This window comes from Octopus sinensis, linkage group LG11 (assembly GCF_006345805.1).
Source record: "Octopus sinensis linkage group LG11, ASM634580v1, whole genome shotgun sequence".
Taxonomy (NCBI): Eukaryota; Metazoa; Mollusca; class Cephalopoda; order Octopoda; family Octopodidae; genus Octopus; species Octopus sinensis.
Window position 1 is genome coordinate 28,878,000 of NC_043007.1, and position 23,003 is coordinate 28,901,002.

General features: G+C 37.5%; 1 protein-coding gene across 1 annotated transcript in view; it reads right to left on the reverse strand.

Moving 5' to 3' along the window:
* LOC115217301 (lipoxygenase homology domain-containing protein 1-like) overlaps nt 1-23,003 on the reverse strand; it is a 308,929-nt gene that overhangs the window by 107,131 nt on the left and 178,795 nt on the right. Inside the window, exon 2 of the mRNA XM_036507273.1 lies at nt 21,834-21,963. The gene's annotated coding sequence lies outside the window, so the exon portion shown is untranslated. The remainder of the gene's footprint in view (nt 1-21,833; nt 21,964-23,003) is intronic.

Sequence of the window (23,003 nt, forward strand, 5' to 3'; positions counted from 1 at the left end):
CCTCTCTCTTAGCTTTTGCTCTTCTTTCTCTCATCTCCCTCTCTCTTAGCTTTTACTCTTCTTTCTCTCACCTCCCTCTTCTTAGCTTTTGCTCTTCTTTCTCTTCTTTCTCTCACCTCCCTCTCTCTTAGCTTTTGCTCTTCTTTCTCTCACCTCCCTCTCTCTTAGCTTTTACTCTTCTTTCTCTCACCTCCCTCTCTCTTAGCTTTTGCTCTTCTTTCTCTCACCTCCCTCTCTCTTAGCTTTTACTCTTCTTTCTCTCACCTCCCTCTCTCTTAGCTTTTGCTCTTCTTTCTCTCACCTCCCTCTCTTAGCTTTTACTCTTCTTTCTCTCACCTCCCTCTCTCTTAGCTTTTGCTCTTCTTTCTCTCACCTCCCTCTCTCTTAGCTTTTACTCTTCTTTCTCTCACCTCCCTCTCTCTTAGCTTTTGCTCTTCTTTCTCTCACCTCCCTCTCTCTTAGCTTTTACTCTTCTTTCTCTCACCTCCCTCTCTCTTAGCTTCTACTCTTCTTTCTCTCATCTCCCTCTCTCTTAGCTTTTACTCTTCTTTCTCTCACCTCCCTCTCTCTTAGCTTCTACTCTTCTTTCTCTCACCTCCCTCTCTCTTAGCTTTTACTCTTCTTTCTCTCACCTCCCTCTCTCTCAGCTTTTGCTCTTCTTTCTCTCACCTCCCTCTCTCTTAGCTTCTACTCTTCTTTCTCTCACCTCCCTCTCTCTTAGCTTTTGCTCTTCCTTCTATCAATTAGTGTTGCTCAGTTAAACTACAGGGTTGAGTTTAGTTCTTCCTTCCAATATAGTTTGGAGAGAGATTTCATGAAGCTGACAACTTGCTCCTTGATGAAGTCTTCAGGGTTGGTTCCTCCTACAAGTCACATGCTGTTTGTGCTGCCATTCCAATGAGTAAGTCAATAAGGAAGCCTCTCTCTGCTTATACAAGAGGCTAGAAATTGCAGCCAGCTAATTCTTCTTCTAATCACATCCTGTTATCTAAAAAAAAGAGAGGACACATTGGATAATGTTGTTCCAGATGTACAATCAATAAAAGATGAAATGGTTACGGCTGGAATATCTTTGATCATCGGTCTACCACATTAGTGCTGGCCTGGGGTTAAACAACAACTAAAAAATTCCCAGCACTTTAGAAATGATGAGAAGGAATTGCTTTCTGGCCACTTCAAACAGAATCCTTTGTCATGTGATCTTAGCCATGTTCTTCACCAACTTCTTAATGACTCCTTCCACTTGACTGACCACAATAAATCTATCAGTGACTTCACTAATTACACCAATTAGTAAAGAAAGAAACTAGTGCATCCTACTTAGTATGACTCAGCCAGGCTGACCACAGTGCTGTGGTAGGAACGAATTACTTTCAGTGTTAAATACATGAGTAGTAGTAGAAGAAGAAGAAGAAGAAGAAGAAGAAGAAGCCCCACAACAGATGCCACCCCCACCTAGACAATGGTGAATGTAAAAAGAGATTTGAATTAACCAAAGCCAGTTATTGAGATTATGGAATGTATTTTATCTGAGAAACTACTGAAAAAAAGAAGAAAAAAAAAGGAAAGAATATTTCCTTTGTTCGTGAACTGTTAGCAGTGAGTAAAACGGTTTCCTGTGATAGAAGCCCTGACACCTGTTGCTCACTTGAAATCAACAGTCATTGAGATCAAAATGGCTGACATGAGTCAGACTTTGAAAAGACCCAATGTGATATATGAATTAATTGCAATGTTGGTTTAGTAAACTGCAAAATACGAATTATCCTCCTGTACCTATCTCTCTATTAAAGGCACTAAGAACTGACTGAGAGGTACAGGAAGGGAGAAGAATTGCCACAGAATCGGATATTTCCTGCAACTGTCCAAAGGCGAGTGAATCAGAAGACCAGTGGTGTACAGTGTGTTGCCTAAGGTTCTAAATATAGGTCTTGTGGCAAAGAGTCGTTAAATAGGGAGCTGTTAAAATGTGTCATACATATTCTGGCACAAAATTTAGATTCTAAGAGCTTAAGAAAGTGTATTTGCTCGGAAGTGAGATGAGAGAAGAAATTGGTTAAGTGATGGCAGTTCATTACTAATTTCCTCAACTTTAATTGCTCAAGAATCAGCTTCCATTGTTAAACAAGAGGATGACTAACAGACACACAACTGTGTCACACAATACGTTCCCAATGATTGTTATTCAACCCCAAGTCAGCCCTCATTGAACAAACTTTTGTATTGAGACAATCTAGTCATGACCACCACTGCTTTTTTTCATTGTCTAAGGTGTGCTTTTTAAAAAAAAATATTAGGGAATGATTTTAGGGAGATTGGGTTGTTGTATCTTGTAGGTTGAGTGCCTTTTACCCACCAATACATGCAAAATGTAATTGCTGAAGAGAGAGGGAGTGGTGAAAGGGAGGGAGAGAGAGAGAGGGGGAGAGTGAGGGAGAGAATGAGTGCTGACCAAATACTGCTGGTGCAACTCTCTCATTTTCTTTCTCTCCTTTTTCTCTCTGTCTATACAAGATGCTTTCTCACGACAAATACTTTAGTAGTGTCACTTTCTACAGTATATCCACATTAAGTAAGATTTACAGAATGCTATTCTGAACTAATACTGCTTCCATCACTTATAACAATTACACACACACACAAACTCCTCACATAAATGGGACATGGGTACAAGTTCTTTTGGGCAAGTACGAGTGGGTGAGGTAGACATACTGTTAACTGAGAAATGGATAAAGAAATTGAAGTAATCAGTGTCTGATGGGATAATTACAATGCAACTAGTTACAACTGCACAACATTTATCTTTGCATCCACCCACAGGCAGGATTGGCTGAAAAACAGAAAGACCCCTTCTAAAAGACTACCTCAATGGTTGACGGTGTCTTCATTATTGTTGTTGGCAACCTCAAATGAACACGTTTGCCAACACAATGTTGGCTTTCGTGAGATAGATGGAGGCTGTAGACATGGTTCAAGAAGTGAGGAAGGTAGAATGCTCCACCCATGATGCAACTGATTTAGTTACTTGTGTGACACACACACTTTCAGAAACCTCACCATCTAGCAATCTGGTGGACACAGGTCAGATTTCATCCACACCAGAATAGTGGGCAGAAGGGCCATTGTAAAGAGGAAAACTTTTCCTGGCAAAGAATGTAGCACGAAACATAGATTGGTGGTTAATGACCTCAGAGTCAGAACTAGGGAGGCACAAAAACAGATGTTAAGAAGAAGACAGAGAAGCTAAAAGACAGGGACACTTTGGAGGTTTGGAGAAATTCAAACTGATGCATAATGATTGTAGGAAGAAAGGGTTAAGATATCTGTAGCAATAAATGACAATTGGGAATTTCTGTGAAATAAGCAGCAACTCAGGCATATGAATGGAGCAAAATTCCAGCCAAGCTGAAGGTGACATGATGGTGGAATGACACAGTTGATATGACACAGTAAAAGCTAAGAGACAGGCAAGGAAAAAAACCAGGAAGAACTCCTAGAATCAAGAGGACCCATTGTTATCTTAGCAAAGACAAGTATTTTAGAAGTAGGGAAGAAGACAGGATTCTGGTACCTTCAGAGAAATGGCCTTGCTTGATATGCAGAAAAGGAGTAGGTATAAACTCTATATGTTGTGAGATGTAGTGGAATCATAGCCAGACTAACAAAGAAAGTCTGCTTCACTTTTGACAGATGCAGCAGAACGTACTCAGAGTAGCAGTAGCAGTAAAAGTAGTTGATAGATTTTGCTGTGTAGGAGAGATGGTTGCTTTGAAAGTAAAGCAGTCAAGGTAAGAAGGGTTTGGCAAAATTCGGGGATTTTCCACTGTTGCTGGCAACAAAGGTCTTTCCTCTCAGAGTGTAAAGTATAGATTATATGAAACTTGTGTTTGAACCATTATGTTGAATGGTCATGTGACATGGACCTTGAATGCAAAGGACTCAAAAACCCTAAAAGAGATTAATCTAGCCTGTTCACTGCACATGCAATGTATGTGTGCATGAACAGCAAGGTACAAGTGTGTTGCGAGAAAAACTGGGCACAAGAGGGTCAGATGCAGTGTGAAAGAAAGAAGACAAGTGTTGTTAGAGGTATGTGATGCATATGGACAAGGGCAGCTGTACAAAGAAGGGCTGAGTACTTGATGTGATTGGAACATGCAGAGGGAGACTTAGGAAGACACGAGATGAAGTGGCAATGGCTAAAGAAATTGGCTGATGAGGGAGACACAGTATGGGGTACACACTGACAGAGATGTAGGTGAGAGGATTGCAGGGGTGGAAATAGTGAGTGATGATAGACAAAAGTGGTGGGTGGCTGTGAAAGGCAGATCTGAGAGGGTGTTCTAGGAGAAGGAGTGCGCAGTAGAAAATGAAATGGTAATGGATGGTTCTGACAATAAAAGGATGAGTGATAAAAGGAAGTGGTTCCAAGGGAAGGACTCTCGAACTGCAGAAAAGGGAATCTGATAATCTACAATTCTTGAGTGAGTAGCACCAAAACTATGCCTACACACACACACACACATTCACTTTTGCCAGCTTCTGTCATTGGATAGTGGCCATACTAGAGCATCACTGAAGGGTTTAATCAATTAAATTGAGACTGTACTTGTTCCATGGCTCTCTTTTACAGAATTGCTAAGTTATGGAGATGTAAATAAACCAACACTGGTTATCAAATGAATACACACAAACATGCATATTTTACACACACATATGAGGGGCTTCTATATAGTTTCCACCTACCAAATTCCCTTGCAATGGACCTTCACACCAATTTTGTTGCAGGTGTTACCTTTAGAACGTAGACAGTCAGACTAGATGCCGAGTTCAAATGCATGTTTATTGGGTCATCCCATAAATACTGCAGTTTTTTCAATTGCATGAACTAAAAGTTGGAGGGGGATGGGATAAACTACCTGCATCAACTTGCTATAAAAGTAGGTAGTAATTTTACCTTGTATTTATTCTTAGTGCAAGTTTTGGAGAGTGCAGTTCGATTTTAAGTTATTTTTTTTCAAAGCTATAATGGAAGTGACAAAGGAGCATATTCAGCATATTTTGCATTATGAGTTCAATAAAGGCAACAGTGCAACAGAAGGTGCAAGGAGTATTAATGTAGTATAACGGGATAGGACAATAAATGGAAGTCGGTGCCAACGGTGGTTCCAGAAATTCTGAGCCAGAAACTACAGCCTAGAAGATGACCCTCATCATGGAAGACCTGTAGAGCTTGACAAGGACAGCTAGCAAACCCTGGTGAAACAAAATCCCATTGTAACTGTTGAGGAACTAGCAGAGAAGCTTGGATTTGGTCACTCAACCATTCATTGACACCTGTATGCTATCAGAAAAGTCAGCAAATTGGGTCAATGGGTTCCTCACAAACCTTCTGAGTCTAATCATGTGCAGATAGTGAATATGTGCTCTTCTTTGCTGCCACATCTCATGAATGAACCTTTTTTGGACCCAATAGTGACTGGTGACGAGAAATGGGTTCTCTATAAAAATGTCAAGCAGCAAAGACAGTGGGTAGGGAAAGGAGAAACACTGGCACCCCAGGCTAAAGGAGATCTTCATCCACATAAGGAGTTGTTAACTGTTTGGTGGGATATGAAAGGTTTAGTCTACTTTGAACTTTTAAAGCCAAACCAAATGATAACAAAGGAGATCTATTGTGAGCCGCTTCATTGCTAGAAGTAAAACGACCATCTTTGGTTTCATGACGAAAGGTGTTCTTCCATCAGGATAATGCTTGGCCCCATACAGTGAGGATGACATCCCAAAGACTGGAGCAGTTTGAATGGGAAATGATACCTCACCCACACTATTCACTGGACATTGTCCCATCTGATTATCATTTATATCGCAGTCATCAAAATCATTTGGACGGAAAAAATATGAATTCTGTAGATCAGTACTGGAGAAGTATTTTTCATTATGGCCAAGTGAATTTTGGAAGAGGGGCCTTGAAAGTCTATCAGATAGATGGAAGAGTATTGTAGAAAATGAAGGAGAGTATATTTTCAATTAAAAAAGAATTTTGCTTATCTCTTTTTGAAAAATAAAGAAGTATAAAAAAACTGCATTATTTATGGGATGATCCAATATGTTGTGTGTGTGTGTGTGAGAGAGGGAGAGGGAGAGAGAGAGAGAGAGAGAGAGATAGAGAGAGAGAGAGAGAGAGAGAGAGAGAGAAGACTGTTGATTGAAAGAAGCAACAATTTATATCACTCTTATGTCATCAAGACCGGAGAAGAGATAAATAATAATAAATTCAGTCATATGACAACTGCAATATTTTAGTCGGTCGATACAAGAATCACAATAACTATTATTCTTTGGGTTTTATTTTTATTCTCAATCCATTTAATTCATTTCAGCATGGTTTGTATTATTTTCAACATGTTTGAATGAAAGTCAGATAAATTTATGATCTTTTTTTACTAAATTAAGAGGTTTGTTCTGGCTGTATTATATAATAACTTCATTATTGCAGAGATAATTTTAAGTATGAAAGAAGCATTTGAACAGAGTAACACTGGTCTGTTTGTTTGTGGTTCAGTAAAAGTGAAGTAATATTTTGTGAGGTTAGCACCAACATTTTTAATGTTGTAACTCATAAATCTACGTAGAAATAATTATGCAGTGAGGAAAAGACAACATTAGCTCAATGATTAATATTGGTTTCTAATTTTGGCACAAGGCCAGCAATTTTGGCAGAGTGTGGTGGTGGTGATGGTGGGGGGGGTTAGTTGATTACATTGACCCCAGTGCTTATTTTATTGATCTGAAAGACATAAAAGGTAAAATTGACTTTGATGGGATTTGAACTCAGAACGAAATACTGCTAAAAAATTTGAGCTCAATGATGAATATTATTTAAATCTTTTTAGCAAGTAAAGGAGACATTTGTGGACATGCTCAGTCTTCTTTCAGCAAAGATTAAACCCTAAACGACCCACTGAAGTTGTGATGAATCACTAATTAAAGCGAGTGAACATGGGTGGGGCCAGGGGGTAGATGTGTAAGTTGTAGAGGAAAGGTTTGTCAGATTGCGTGAGGGGCTGGGTACATAGATATAAATGACTTGCTTTTGTAGCCTTGATTTTCAGTTAAGTGGATGGGTCTTCTCAAGCACAGCAAATCACCCATCATCTCTGATGTGATGCTCAGCATTTGAAGATAGCTTTTCATCATTTCATCCCTCGCCTTCCACAGGACACCTCCTCATTTAGAGATCGGCTCACCATACGGCTATCTTCATTCATATGCCTCACATGACCATACAGTTCAGTCTTTTTCCTTGCAGGTTACACATCATGTCTCTAATACCCAATTTTTTCTCAACTCATTTACACAGATTGACAAGCAAAAAATAGGGATGAGAGTAGTTAAGTCTCTGAGAAAATACATTGAAACGTGAATAGTTATATTCCGTATTCAGGAGAAGGGACAAAGTGGTGACAACTGATATCAGAGTTCAATATTTTATACTTGTCAGTTAGCAAGTGAATAACCGAATGAGCTAATGTCCAACATGCAGGGACTTTTACAAGAAAAAGGGATGCTAGAGACAAGAAAAAGGCAGGTGTGAAAAAATTTCATCAAGCTGGTCAGTGAGTTAACATAGAAGTCTTGCCAAGGACAATGGATGACACGCTGGGTATTTTATATTGTAAACCACTTAAATGTATGCAAACACATACTTTAGTTAAAAACACATAAATTGTGAGATAATACATTCTAAAATAGGCTGAGTGGAATTATGAGTGAATGGATTAAGCAAGGCTTTTATGAGTGGACCTGTTGTGTGTGTGTGTGTGTGTGTGTACGTGTGTGTGTGTGTGTGTGTGCGTGCATGAGTGTATACTTATGTGTGCATGTGCATATACCCAAGTCAAAGATCAAAACTATATTCTTTCTGTGATAAAATTTAGTTGGTATTTATTGAAAGATGTTTATGAATAAAAAAAGAGACCTTATATTGGGAGACAAACCCATAAATATGGTGGGAGTTGAATAAAATTAGCAATAAGAAGCACCTGCATTCTTTTTTAATAAAGTCCGCTTCTTCCCCACCACTGTGTATCTCTCTGTGTTTCTTCCTCAGTATCCTCCTATAATTTAAATATTAACATTTATTTTCACTCCAAAAATAAACATCTCCAAAGGAAATTCAAAGCAAACACCCTACCCATATCCCACAGCACAACAACTCCACTACAGCTGCACCAGACAGCATTACATCTGTGACCCACCACCATCCAAGACAGCAGCAGAAATTGTGCCATTGTAATGTTGTAATGTTCCTTCAATGTCAGAAACCACATTTAATTGGTAGAAGACTTTCTGTTATTGGAGTTGTTTGGAACTGTCACAGCCAGAATTCATTAGCAATGGTTTGGCAAAGTTTGGCATTAAATACTGTCAGAAGAACAATAGGAAAATCTCTGAGACTTACAGTCAGAATTCATTACCAAACTCTGTACAACACCTGCTACACTTTGTTAGAATTTTGATAGAGAATGGTTGGGGTGAGGGGGAAGGAAAATAGCACGCACACACACACACACACACACACACACACACATAGGCACATACTAAGATAGGTCTGTATCCATGCAGAAACACTCATACATTTGTGTATATGCAAATAGGTAGGAATTCATGGCTACCTACATTCTGTGATAGATGACACCATGTGTCAGAGATACCAAATCTAGAGGTTTGGCAATTTATGCTTTAGTCATTTTGACAAATAAATATGTTAATACAAACATATACACATCTGCCTTCCAACCCTATATATGTGTGCGTATACAATATATGTGTGTGTGTGTGTGTGTGTGTGTGTGTGTGTATTATAATGAAAACACAACTAAGTTCTAATTTGATCTTCTTATTCGGGTGTTTTCTTATCTACATATCAGACCTTTATAGTTCTTCATCTCGTGTTTCATTTATGAAAGAGAATCTAAATGCTCTCCTCCACAGAGATTCTACCCCAGACACTTTGCAGATTTGTAGCCATTCACTATCTCTGTGTTGTTATATGCATTTGTTTGTATCTTTTGTGTAAACTGACATAATGATTCTATTCTTTATTTTATCAGAATATCTATGTTTAAAAATGAAGTTGTATTAACATCGTTTTGGAAGTTATATTTTAGTAATGAGTTGTTCTATTACACACATGTTACATACAAAAGTGTATTTTATGAATCAAATGTATGCCAGGTATAGAACAGATAAACTCTTAATCAAAAATTACATAAAATAAAACACATGTGTATCACAACACAAGCTGATACTAGCAATAAGTAAAAATCAAAAACCTCATTATTAAAAACACTTCACAAACTTTTAAATCTGAGAACAAACTTAGAATGACCGATATAATTTATAGATTTGATTGCAGAAGTTCCTGATTCTGTTGCATTTCTGTTCTCTTGAAATCCTTCTTTTGTATAGGCTCACATTGTGTTTAAAATAAGGAGCAATTAGAACACACTACATCACATACCATAAAAGAAAGTGAGATTGAAAACGATCAAGAAAATACATCAACACTCTATAGACTTGCCCACAGGAATAACTGATGATAGGAAGTCATAGCACAAACCTCCAATTAACATACAACATACACACATCACAAATATAAATCTGATGACATTGAACACAAACAGTTTATCAGTGAATTTCTGGTAGGAAAGTCTGTTTTAGCATAAGTTATCAACTGTAAAAGGAACAGTGGAGAAGCCAACACAATAGCTTGAAGATGTAGAGGTGATAGCCTGGAAACATTGTAAAAGATCTATTTAGGAATCTCGTTCCTAATGAACTACAATAGTCTGGTACACAGATACAAAAATAAAGAACTAAAAAAGATTAAATTAGAACATAGTTGTATCTTTAATGACATGTCTAAAAGAAAAGCTGTATATATATATACATGCTAGCATGGAAAGCGGACGTTAAATGACGATGATGATGATATATATATATATGGAACTAGAAGTCCAATATGTAGAATAACTGTGTTTGTTAATGTATATTGATATATTTTGTTTATTTTGTATTATTGTATTAATGAGTATATATATATATATATATATGTGTAGTATTATGAGTGTCTATGCACACATTTTTATATTTCATATTTTTGTATTTATATGTAAAAAAATTTTATCACACTTATAATAAATTAAATTCTCTGAAGAGGCCATGGGACATCCTTGTTAATGTCTCATTTATACCTGCCTTATATGGCTTATAGGTTAAATGAGGCATACTTGTCCTCATGGCCGAAACAGCTGTCAGATATGATATAATTATATATTATATTTTATATTTCTATTTCCTTGTCTAATTATATTTACAATATATTTTGTATAATGCCTTTGCTGTTATGTAATGGTGTAATAAAGTATTGATTGGGTATCATCTGATGGTTGATGTTTGATTGATTTAAGTATGTTTCTCCATTTTCTAATTTTGTATATATATATATATATATATATATATAAAATGAGATAGGGGTTGTAAATTCAACCCTCCATGGGATAACATATATCCAATATTATGATTCGGTACTATCTGACAGTTGATGATTGATTTAGATATATTTCTCCATTTTCTCATTTTGTATATATATATATATATATATATATATATATGAGTTTGTATGATTGTGTATAGAAGAATATATTAATCAATGAAATTCCAACTTAGTCTGGTTTTCACATTTTATTATTTACAATTTTACAATATTGAAATAAACTAGTACTTTCATGTATTATGCAATCATCAGGATCATGTAGTGACATTTGTGTTCCACAATTGACAACTATAGTGAAATAGTTAGATGTGTCCTTTAAAAGTACCATCCAATGGGCTCCAGCAGGCTGAATCTTATGAACTGTATTTCAACCAATCAGTATGTGGCTTAGATGTCACGGTTTGGTGAGTGTGCCAATTTGGTTAGTATTTATCCTACTTTTTTCAACGAAATATTTCAGTCAATTGGAGTGTGGCTTGAACATCATGGTTTGGTGGGCAGATCAAGGATTCTTCACTTTGACCGAACCTAAAGGAATAATTGTTTGGCTACATTTTGAAATGTTGTAAACAACACTCCTGTTTTCATTGAATTCTATTGTTACAAATTTCCAGAGAGTCAATGTTGATATGGTTAACACTACCACTATCATCCTCATCATCATCACCTTTATTATTGTTGTTGCTAGAGGTGGCAGTGGTAGTAGTAGTAGTAGTAGTAGTAGTAGTAGTAATAGCATTATTATCATCATTACAGTTATCACCATTACTATAACTGTTATTATTATCGTACATTTAAAAGAGGTTTGAATTTATCAATAACATTTTTTCTTTCACTTTTCTCTTCATTTCACTTGAGTTGTGTAGTTTGTAGAATTGGTATATTATAAACTTTTTCTAACTACGTGTTGCCAGATGATTGCTTAAAGGGACCTGATGAACATCAGGGTCCCTAATTTGCTGTCGATGCACATAGGAATGTTCTGACAATGCATTCCCAGTTTAACCAATGCATATTTCTTCACAATTTAGACATTTGATGCAGTAAATTGCATTTCTGTTTTGCAATTCATATTTACTTTTGCAAATATTCTTCTGGTTTTTATGTTCCTATATTCACTGGCAAATATGAACTGATCATGTACCACATCAATTATCCCTGCAATTAGATACAATGAATGATTCATCATTTTTGTTTTGATCAAACTTTGCCTTTGTCAATAACTGCTTCAAGTTTTATGGCTGTCTTTTGGAATCGTAGCTCAATCTGTGATTATACCTTTGAATTCATTACTTTAAGCAATGATTCGCTAGTTTGCTTTGGCAATGCAAAAGATATTTTAGGGACATGGATTGTATATCACTATAAATGGTATGACCTGTTTTCGTTTTCCTCTTTTTTGTTTTTTGGGTTGCCCTAAGTTGTTGTATAGGTATTTCTATAACATACTGTATACCATTTTCTATAAGTAGAGATGAGTATTTTTGTTTTAGTAGAAATTCTTTGAGTTTCGTAAGGCATTTGTTTCTAATATTTACATCTTCTATAATGGTACAAATTTTTCTAACTAAAATATCTCATTGGAAAAAGCAGGATAAATGCTAACCATGACATCTAAGCCACATACTGATTGGTGAAGATATAGTTTGTAAAACCCATCGGAAGGTACTTAAAGCACACATCTAACTATTTCACTATAGTTGTCAATTGTGGAACACAAATGTCACTACATGATCCTGATGATTGCATAATACATGAAAGAACTGGTTTATTTCAATACTGTAAATAATAAAATGTGAAAATCAGACTAAGTTGGAATTTCATTGATTAATACATATCATCATTATCATCATCATTTAACGTCCGTTTTCCATGCTAGCATGGGTTGGACAGTTCGACTAGGGTCTGGTAAGCTATGGAGGCTGCACCAGGCTCTAGTCTAATCTGGCAGTGTTTCTACAGCTGGATGCCCTTCCTAACGCCAACCACTCCGTAAGTGTAGTGGGTGTTTTTTACATGCCACTGGGCACAAGGGCCAGAGCAGGCTGGCAAACGGCCACGATCGGTTGGTGCTTTTATGTGTCACTGACACGGACGCCAGTCAGGTGGCGCTGGCATCTGCCACGTTTGGACGATGCCTTTTACATGTCACCGGCATGGGTGTCTTAACTACAATTTTCATTTGAATTTTTATTTTGATGTTGATGAACTTGACACAATAGGTCTCCTCAAGCACAGCAGGCCGTCCTGCAAGCCATGAACTCACTTAATATATATATTAAAGTTTATTTGCCAACATAATGTGGCAGTCCTGAATAAGACTATGTTACTACTTTTTAACCCCAGGAAACACCCTTTCCAGCTGTCAGTTCATGCATGCATGCATACATACATACATACATACATACACACACACAACAACCACACACACACACACACAACACACACAAAACATACTACATACATAATACATACATACATACATACAGGGTGCGGTGAATAAATTGTCATCTAAATTATGCAAAAATGAAAATAACACAGACATCTTATTTTAACATATATTTACCAAAATTCCATTAAAATATCTTGAAATACTAAAGAGTAAATTCATTCAATAAAATTGTCATTAGCTTCAACCATGGCTTCCAGACAACTTCAGAATCTCTTGCAACTCTTTTGGAATGTCTCCTTGTTTAGGTTGGTGAATACTGCCGTAATCCTTGCCTTCATTTCATCTTTGGTATTACAAGGAGTTTTGTTGGTCTCTTGCTCAACTGTGCCTCACATGTATTAATCAAGGGGACTGCAGTCTGGGGAGTTAGGTGGCCAGATGTTAGGGGTGATGTGGTTGTAGAAATTGTCTGACAGCCATGCTTGGGTTATCCTGCTTGTGTGGCATGATGCAGAGTCCTGTTGCTAGATATAGGGTCTTCCAGCAGCCACCCTCTTAACCCAGGGCAGCACTATCTCCTCCAGGAATTTGATGTAAGCCTCTGTGTTGAGTAAGAGGCCATGTGGGAAGATGAATGGAAGCATAACATTGCCATCACTAGTGATCACTCCAAACACCATGATGTTGACTGGATGTTTGATTTTTATCATGTTCTCAGATTGCACTGTACCCAGATCGACACCCAAACATTCTGAAATATTCATATTGGAGCTTCCAGCATGAATGCTAAGCAGTACTGCATGTTGTTTCCAAATTTCTGGCAGAATGAATTGCATCATGGTACTGTTTTTTCTCAGACTTCTCAGATGGAACCCAATTCACTCTACTGTGTAGTCAACAAAATCAAAATCAATCAATCTGAATGTGCAAAATTAAAAATATGAAATGGCAATAATTTACCCATCACACCCTATGTGTGTGTGTGTGTGTGTGTGTTGAAATGATATAAATTTTCACATGAGTAAATTTTTACAAAAAACAAAAAGAAAATGATTTCAGAACTTCATTATTTTTATTTCCTACAAAGGAAACAAAGCACCAACACCAAATAGTTTTTGTGAGAAAAACATGTGAACTCTCAGAAGTGATATCATGAAAAATTAATTTCATTCATTGCAGTTTATTTCAACTTCTTTTTATTTCAGCATGACTAAATTGTCATTTTAAAGTGATTGAAGCCAGTAGCATATTTTGGTAAAAATCTAAATACTTTTATCTATGATAAAGTTCTCAAATCATATTTTTTCTCTTTGTTTACATCCAACTGGAAATTTGGAAACACAGATGAAGAACAAAGATAGTTTTGTCATACAGGTGGATTAAATGGTTCAGTGGAATACCTTCCTGCTTCATGGGACTGCATACCACTAAAGATTTTGTATGGAGATACTTAAAAGATAGAATTAATGGTAGAAAACCAGCAGCAGTTTATGGATTAAAGGAAACTGTCAAATATGGCTGCACACAAATACCAAACAGAATGATTCTTGAGGTTTGCAATTCCATTGTTTGGTGTTATTAGCAAAACTTGGACCAGAATGATCATCAGCTCGAAAACAAAAGCAGCAGCCACAATAATAATAATAATAATAATAATAATAATAATAATAATAATAATAATAATAATAATAATAATAATAATCATCATCATCATCGTTTAGCGTCTGGTTTCCATGCTAGCATGGGTTGGACAGTTCAACTGGGGTCTGGGAAGCCAGAAGGCTGCACGAGGCCCAGTCTGATCCGGCAATGTTTTTACGGCTGGATGCCCTTCCTAACGCCAACCACTCCGTGAGTGTAGTGGGTGCTTTTTACGTGCCAGACGAGGCTGGCAAACGGCCACGATCGGATGGTGCTTTTTACATGCTACCGGCATGGAGGCCAGTCGGGGCAGCGCTGGCAACAGCCACTTGGATGCTTCTCTTATGTGCCACCAGCACTGGTATCACAGCTACAATTTCCATTGATGTTGATCGATTTCAATTTTCACTTGCCTCAACAGGTCTTCGCAAGTAGAGTTTTGTGTCCCAAGAAGGAAAGGTAGGCATAAGTGGACTGGCTACATCCCAGGTAGAGGCCATGGTTATGGTCTCACTTGTCCTGCCAGGTCTTCTCACGCACAGCATACTTCCAAAGGTCTCGGTCTCTAGTCATTTCCTCGGTGAGACCTAAAGTTCGAAGGTCGTGCTTCACCACCTCGTCCCAGGTTTTCCTGGGTCTACCTCTTCCACAGGTTCCCTCAACCACTAGGGTGTGGCACTTTTTCACACAACTGTCTTCATCCATTCTTACCACATGACCATACCAGCGCAAATGTCTCTCTTGCACACCACAACTGATGCTTCTTAGGTCCAATTTTTCTCTCAAGGTACTTACACTCTGTCGAGTATGAACACTGACATTACACATCCATCGGAGCATACTGGCTTCATTTCTTGTGAGCTTATGCATATCCTCAGCAGTCGCGGCCCATGTTTCACTGCCATGTAGCATGGCTGTTCATACACATGCATCATACAGTCTGCCTTTTACTCTGAGCAAGAGGCCTTTTGTCACCGGCAGAGGTAAGAGCTCTCTGAACTTTGCCCAGGCTATTCTTAAACTTTCAGCACACCCACCCCCGCTACTGACTTGGTCACCTAGGTAACGGAAGCTATCAACTATTTCTAGTTTTTCTCTCTGGAATGTGGTGGAAGTTGGTCTCTGCGCATTTTCAGTGTTTATTGCTCCTGAGCATCTGCCACATACAAAAACTATCTTCCTAGTTAGCCTTCCTTTGACAGTGCTGCACTTCTTATGTGTCCATAGCTTACACTTGGTGCATCTTATAGAGTTTCTACCTACGCCTTTTCTACAGATCGAGCAGGGCCATCTACCTGAAGGCGTTTGTGATTTGTCTACCTTCCTACTTATTAGGACTTTGGTTTTAGCTAGGTTGACTCTAAGGCCCTTCGATTCTAATCCTTGCTTCCACACCTGAAACTTCTCCTCCAGTTCAGATAGTGACTCTGCAATTAGAGCAAGGTCTATGGAGCAGGGTAATCGCATGGACAGTAGACGAACTAAACAGCTTAGACAAAAAGACAAAGAAGTTGCTGACTAGATATGGGTCACTCCACCCAAAAAGTGACACAGGCAGACTGTATGTACCAAGAAAAAGAGGGAGAAAAGGAATGATTGGATGCGAACACAGCATTAGAGCAGAAGAAAACAAACATAGCATGGTATGTAAAAAATGCCACAGAACCACTATTATTAGAAGTAGGAAGGTCAGACCTGTGTAGGATGAAAGATTGCAAAGATAAAGCACTGTACAAGCAATTGAAAACAAATGAAACTGAAAATAGGTGGTTAAAGAAAAGAATGCATGGTCAATTTCATAGTGATGCTGAAGATAAGACAGACAGAGAAAAAAGATGGCTGTGGATGACTAAAACAGAGGCTCTAATCTGTTCTGCCCAAGAGCAAGCACTAAGAACGAATTACATCAAATACAGAATTGACAACACATCAGAAAGTGATAAATGCAGAATTTGTGGACAAAATGGTGAAACCGTATGGTATATTACCAGCCAAAGTACGCCACTAGCCCAGAAGGAATATAAGAGATGCCACGACATTATAGCCAGGCTTGTCCATTGGACACTTTGCAACAAGTATGGACTTGACAGAGCAAAAATTGGTATAACCACAAACCTGAAGGTATTGTCAAAAATAGAAATGCAAAGATCCTATGGGATTTTATGATACAGTGCGACCATGAGATTAAGAATAGGAAGCTGGACATAGGCTTAATTGAGAAAGAAAACAAACTATGCTGGATCATAGATATAGTATGCCCAGCCGACAACAAGGTATGCGATAAGGAGGAAAGAAAAGTGAATAGATATGTTTGGTTAGCTTGGGAGGTTAAGCAGTTGTGGCCGATGAAAAAAGTGGTAGTAGTACCAATAATTGTCGGAGCCCTGGGAACATTGAGTAAAAATCTTAAGAAGTACATGGAACAAATAGGGGCTGTAATAAGGGTGGAGCACTTGCAGAAAACAGCACTGCTTGGAACGGTTGGAATACTCCAGAAGGTGCTCGAAAAATAAGAGGTGTACCTTCGTTCACTGGTAATGAACAGCTGACACCGTAGTACATCTCCAGCGTTAGAAACTGTGCAAAGGCAACAACAACAACAACAACAATTATAATAATAATAATAATAATAATAATAATAATAATAATAATAATAATAACAATAATTTAATGTCTGTTTTCCATGTTGGCATCATAAGAATAATTAAGTTCTATCAGTAGATTCTATTGAATTTTGAAAGTGAAGTGTATTTTAATAAACACTGATTTTATAATCATACAATATCTGAATACACAATTTTTGGGGGACACTCTGGTATATGTGTGTATACATGTGCACACACACACACATGAACATATACATACATGCATATATACATGCACGTATATAACATACATAGTGGAAGTGAACTTGTGACTCAGTAAGACCACTTCTTGCACTCGCAAAGTTCATGCCAATGTTCTGAGAGGCCAAGAAGTTCCTGCGTGTGAATTTGTTTCAAGTGGACAAAGTGTTGCATGGCACAGAAACCGCTTTCCAGTGCAATCAGCTTTAAAATCCGTGGCATAGCAGGGACCAGGATGACCAGACTGAACCAACTGCACTTAAGTTTTTCTTCATATGAGTTTACCTTTTTCTAGAAGACAGAAAACTTGCAGTCCTCACTCCTATTGGTTCACATGCTAATTAGACCCCATAACTCAGACCCAAACATATACTTCCACTCTGTGTCAGAGTAGATCTGAGAAGAATACTGACTTAGAGATGGTTCCACACTCTTCAAAACCATGGAACTCTCATACCAGAATCCCTCTAGTGGATGCAGTTAAATGTCATAGCCAGGGCACACACACACACACATTCATTCACATGCACACACACACACATACACTCGTGCACACACACACATACACTCATGCACACACACACACACAAAGCTTGATCTCTTTATATTTGCTATGCCATGCTCACAAGGGCTGGACTTATTAGTGAAGCGTTATTTTTGCAGCTAGGTACCATTTTTGTCACTAACCCTGTTTTTCAATAAGGAATCCTTTTATTCCATTTGTCCCCAAAAGTGCAAAGCTAGAGAATGACTTTGTTGATAGGGAGAATTAACAAATGCTGTTTCTCTAAACACTGTGTTTTTTGGATGATTTGAGAAATGACAGAAATATTTTGGGCAGAAGGGGGATGGGAGAGCCAGAATTTGACATTTATTCCTAAATAGCAGGAACAGAACTTATAAACAATTTTGTGAAATCCCATTTTGCATAACCATTTTTTTAAAACACAAAATTTATTTTTTAAAATTAATTTCAAGATAAATTATGCGATGGAAATTTTTAAAAAGCCCCCCAAAAAGCAGTGCTTTTACACACACACACACACACACACATATATATATATATAGATAGATAGTTCTAAGTTATAGAAAATTAAAGATAAAGACAGGTGTAGGAACAACAAGCAAGTGTATTAGTTTGATGCTTGGGAAAAATGGAAAAGTGTTTTATGTTTCGAGCCTATGCTCTTCAACAGAAAGGAATAAGAGAAAATAAACAGAGAATGAAAAAAACATGTTGAGTTCAGTGGTCCAACGGTGAATGATTAGAAAAAAGAGGTTGAATAAAAAGGAGATAATTAATAAAGAGAGGTTGAATGAAGGGGAGATAATTCATGGTGATCCCAACAAGAGGAGATGTGTGAGCGTGTATGTGGGAATGGTGTGTGTGGGTGTATAAATGTGTATGTGTGAATGGAAAGGTGCTATTCTCCAGTAAGACAATGCATGGCCACACTCTTCAAAACAAACCAAGAAAAAACAAGATCATTAGGGATCCATTCTCCAAACTCACCTGACTTTCCATCTGTTCCAATCACGAGAACATTTTAGAAGAGGCAAGCATTCAGAAACAGAGTGGAAGCTGAAAACAGTCTTTCAGATTTTTTCTCAGGAAAAGACATAGGTTTCTTTAAATGTGACAAGAAAAGTTACTTATCCGGTTGGGCTACATTGAAAACGATGGGGATTACATTCTTGATTAAAACTATTCGGATAAATGTGGCTTACATTTGTTTCTACATGCTTTCTGGTAAAACGCAATGACTTTCTGAACACCCGAATACACACACACATGCACAAATACATCTCTCTTATTCTTTTACTTGTTTCAGTCATTTGACTGCGGTCATGCTGGAGCACCGCTAATAGTCGAGTAAATCGACCTCAGGACTTATTCTTTGTAAGCCTAGTACTTATTCTATTGGTCTCTTTTGCTGAACTGCTAAGTTACAGGGACGTAAACATGCCAGCATCTGTTGTCAAGCAATGTTGGGGGGACAAACACAGACACACAAACACACACACATATACATATAGACAACGGGCTTCTTTCAGTTTCCGTCTATCAAATCAAACCACAAGGCTTTGGTCGGCCCAAGGCTATAGTAGAAGACACTTGCTCAAGGTGCCACGCAGTGGGACTGAACCCGGAACCATGCGGTTGGTAAGCAAGCTACTTACCATGCAGCCACTCCTGTGTTTACACAGCCACTCCTGCACCTATATGTATGTAGAAAACAAAAATTTGACATGGAAAAGTCAAATGTTATGTAATAAACATCATTGGCTTACTGCTGTTTCTGCTTTAAGATGCGGTAGACTTTGAGTTGAGTTCTAGGATAACATCTTATAGCTCCATCAGAACCTTGAACATGAAATGTACTTTATTTAGGAAAATTACATTTTCAGAACACACAGGCTTTATGAGGCTATGGAAAGGTCTATCCCAAGGAAGAAAAAAGTTATTACCACTCTTTACTCATATAACATTGTTTTGGACCATACATGTATTGAGTTCTACACCAGGCTATTAGTCTTGCTCTGCCCAAATGAAATGTTAAAATATTTATGTGTATATATTCTTTGTCCTGTTTGTTTAGAGAAATTACTTTTAAGCCATCAGTAAAAATATGGCTGTCCTTGAAGTCCACATCATAACCAAAATGTTGTTTCCTAAAGCTGAGATGAAATAAAATTTCTGTATTGGGACAACAATATTATTTACAATTAAAATAAAAGTTTAGAATCTCTTTCCATTTTAAATAATTAATAACAGAAGCAAAACTGAAACTTAGAAAAGAAAAGTGTTCAAGAGGAAAGGGAAAATATATTTAAGACTATCATTGGAATTGCAAATGATAGACAGGTTTACTAGACAAGATGCATACATACATATACATACATACATGCATGCATTACATACATATAGAAATACATATATACATATACATACATATAAGAAAACCTACATTCATATATGCATGCATACTCATATATACATTAAACATTAATGCATATGCATAATGCATTACATACATACACACCAGGCACATGCTGTCAGTAATTATTCGGGATAGGCAGTTGGTGACCTTTATGTAATAAAACACACGTAAAATAAGCGAAACACAGGTGTGTGCGACTGAGTTGAAGGCAGATTTACTTCTGCCTTTATAGCACATAAAGAAAATGGTGTTGTAGGAGTGTGCACAGCATGCGTACTACAGCCGTAATATGCATAGCTTAAAGACTGAGATTGAAAATCAGGGGCGAATTATGCCTCCCTAAGCTATAAAAAATAAGTAAAATATTTTGCATTTTATGTATAGTAATCAGTACTTTTATTGAATTAGATGCATATTTTGCCATAAAAGGAAAATGTTGCTATCAATCTATTTTATTCAAGGTAGGCACTGCCTAACTTGCCTACCAAGGCAGCACATTCCAGATACACACATTCATACAGCGATACATAAAGAAAATACAGGCATCAGAAGTTTCAGCCTACAACAAGAATATTATTATTGATTCTTCTTCAGTGTTTGTTCTGATCCTTCCATTGGGCCTTCTCTATTGCTCACTGTATGAACTTCACGAGATGATTATAAAAACTGGAAATCTGCATATTGTTACTGAATATTTCAACATCATTTATGATGCAGAGAGATATCACACAAGGAGGATCATTTATGGCTTTAAATTTGTATTAAGATTGTATGAAACCTGTACTGTAATATTGAATCAACATCTCCAGCAGAGAAAAAAAAAAAGCTGTTTGTGAGCAAGAGAATAATGGATGAGAAAAGACATTAAGGAGAGAGACACGAAATAAACAATGTTCCTTGCATTCCAAAGAACACTGGAAAATCCAGTTTAATGTTGCAAAATAAGAAAAAAATAGACCTGTTCAGTTTGAAGTTGAACGTGGATATTTGAAATGATGAGTTTACATCACAGAGGGAATGAAGTACACTAAAACCATGGAATGGAGTACCAGAGCAAGTACAGCCTGTCAGAAATCCTCAGCTGATGGTAAGTGTAGGTTATATAAAACCAGGATGAAGACATTAGTGACCTGCTTCAAATGCTTGCAACAGAATGGATTCCACTAAAAGTAGTAATGGGGCAATGTATTAATGAGAAATTAAGCTTGTGACACTGATTAGCAGGGTGGTTCCCTCTGATAAGGCTGACACACAAGAATTACTATCAAGAATTCCAGTCACCAATGTCGTGTCTGCATTCTTTGATCTCATGAGCATGAATGTCATCAGTCTCAAAATTCTGGGACATTGTCCATCCAAATTTGGTCAGACTTAGAATATGATAATTCCATTTACTTTCAAGTTTACTGTTTGAGAGAGAAATAAGAAGTTATTTAAGTGTAAAAACTCACCAGTGTTTGGTTTCTTTGGACCAGAAATAAGGAACAGATCCCTCTTGATATACGGCCATCACTTTTGTTTTTGAGAACCAGTGGATGCAAGGAACTTCATACATAAATTCTTAAGATCATCACTGATAACCTGCAATACAAAGAATAAGGTTTCTTTAATTGAAAATCTCTGCACTTAGCCCTGACAGTATTGGTCACATGCTATGTCTCTATTTGGAAACAATTCTACACTGTTGTAACAGCACTAATTAATAATGGTAAGGTTACAGTATTCAACACATACTCTACTCCTAAAGGTGTACACTACTGTACACGTACAACAACAACAACAACAACATCATCATCATCGTTTAACAACCGTTTTGCATGCTAGCATGGGTTGGACGGTTTGACCAGGGTCTGGGAAGCCAGGAGGTTGCACCAGGCTCCAGCCTGATCTGGCAGTGTTTCTACAGCTGGATGCCGTTCCTAACGCCAACCACTCCATGAGTGTAGTGGGTGCTTTTTACATGCCACTGGCACAGGGGCCAGGGGAGGCTGGCAACGGCTACAATTGGTTGGTTCTTTTTACATGCCACCGGAATGGAAGCCAGTCAAGGCGGCGCTGGCATCAGCCACACTCGGATGGTGCTTTTTACATGCCACCAGCACGGGTGAGGTTACATAAGGTTAGTGATATACTACACCTCCACCAGTGCACAATATTGTACAGATGAAACCACAGTAACTAATGACATGAGATTATTGCTTTTTTAAAAATTATTTTGTACTTCATTAGCTAAATTAGAAGAGGAAGGGCAGAGCTTGCAAGCTTCTTCAGGTCCTCAAATGCTAATGGTTGGAAGGGCAGCCATACAATCAGGCTAAACCTAGAATTGTGATGTAACCCTACAGCTATGTTTGAACCCAACTCACATCTGATACATCAAGCCTACCATTAATATTAATATTACAGATTTGATCTATCTTTTATTCAGACACAGTATATCTAGGACTACATTATTCAATGTGTTCTTTTATAAGATTTAGAGTGTGAAAAAGATTTAGCTGCAACTACTAGTTTGCTACTGCTGAAGGTGTTGCAGTTGGATGCTGGTCACAACTGCATCCTAAAGTGACCTCCATGACTGAAAAATGTATATTCTTGGAGTAAATAATTACAAAAATAAT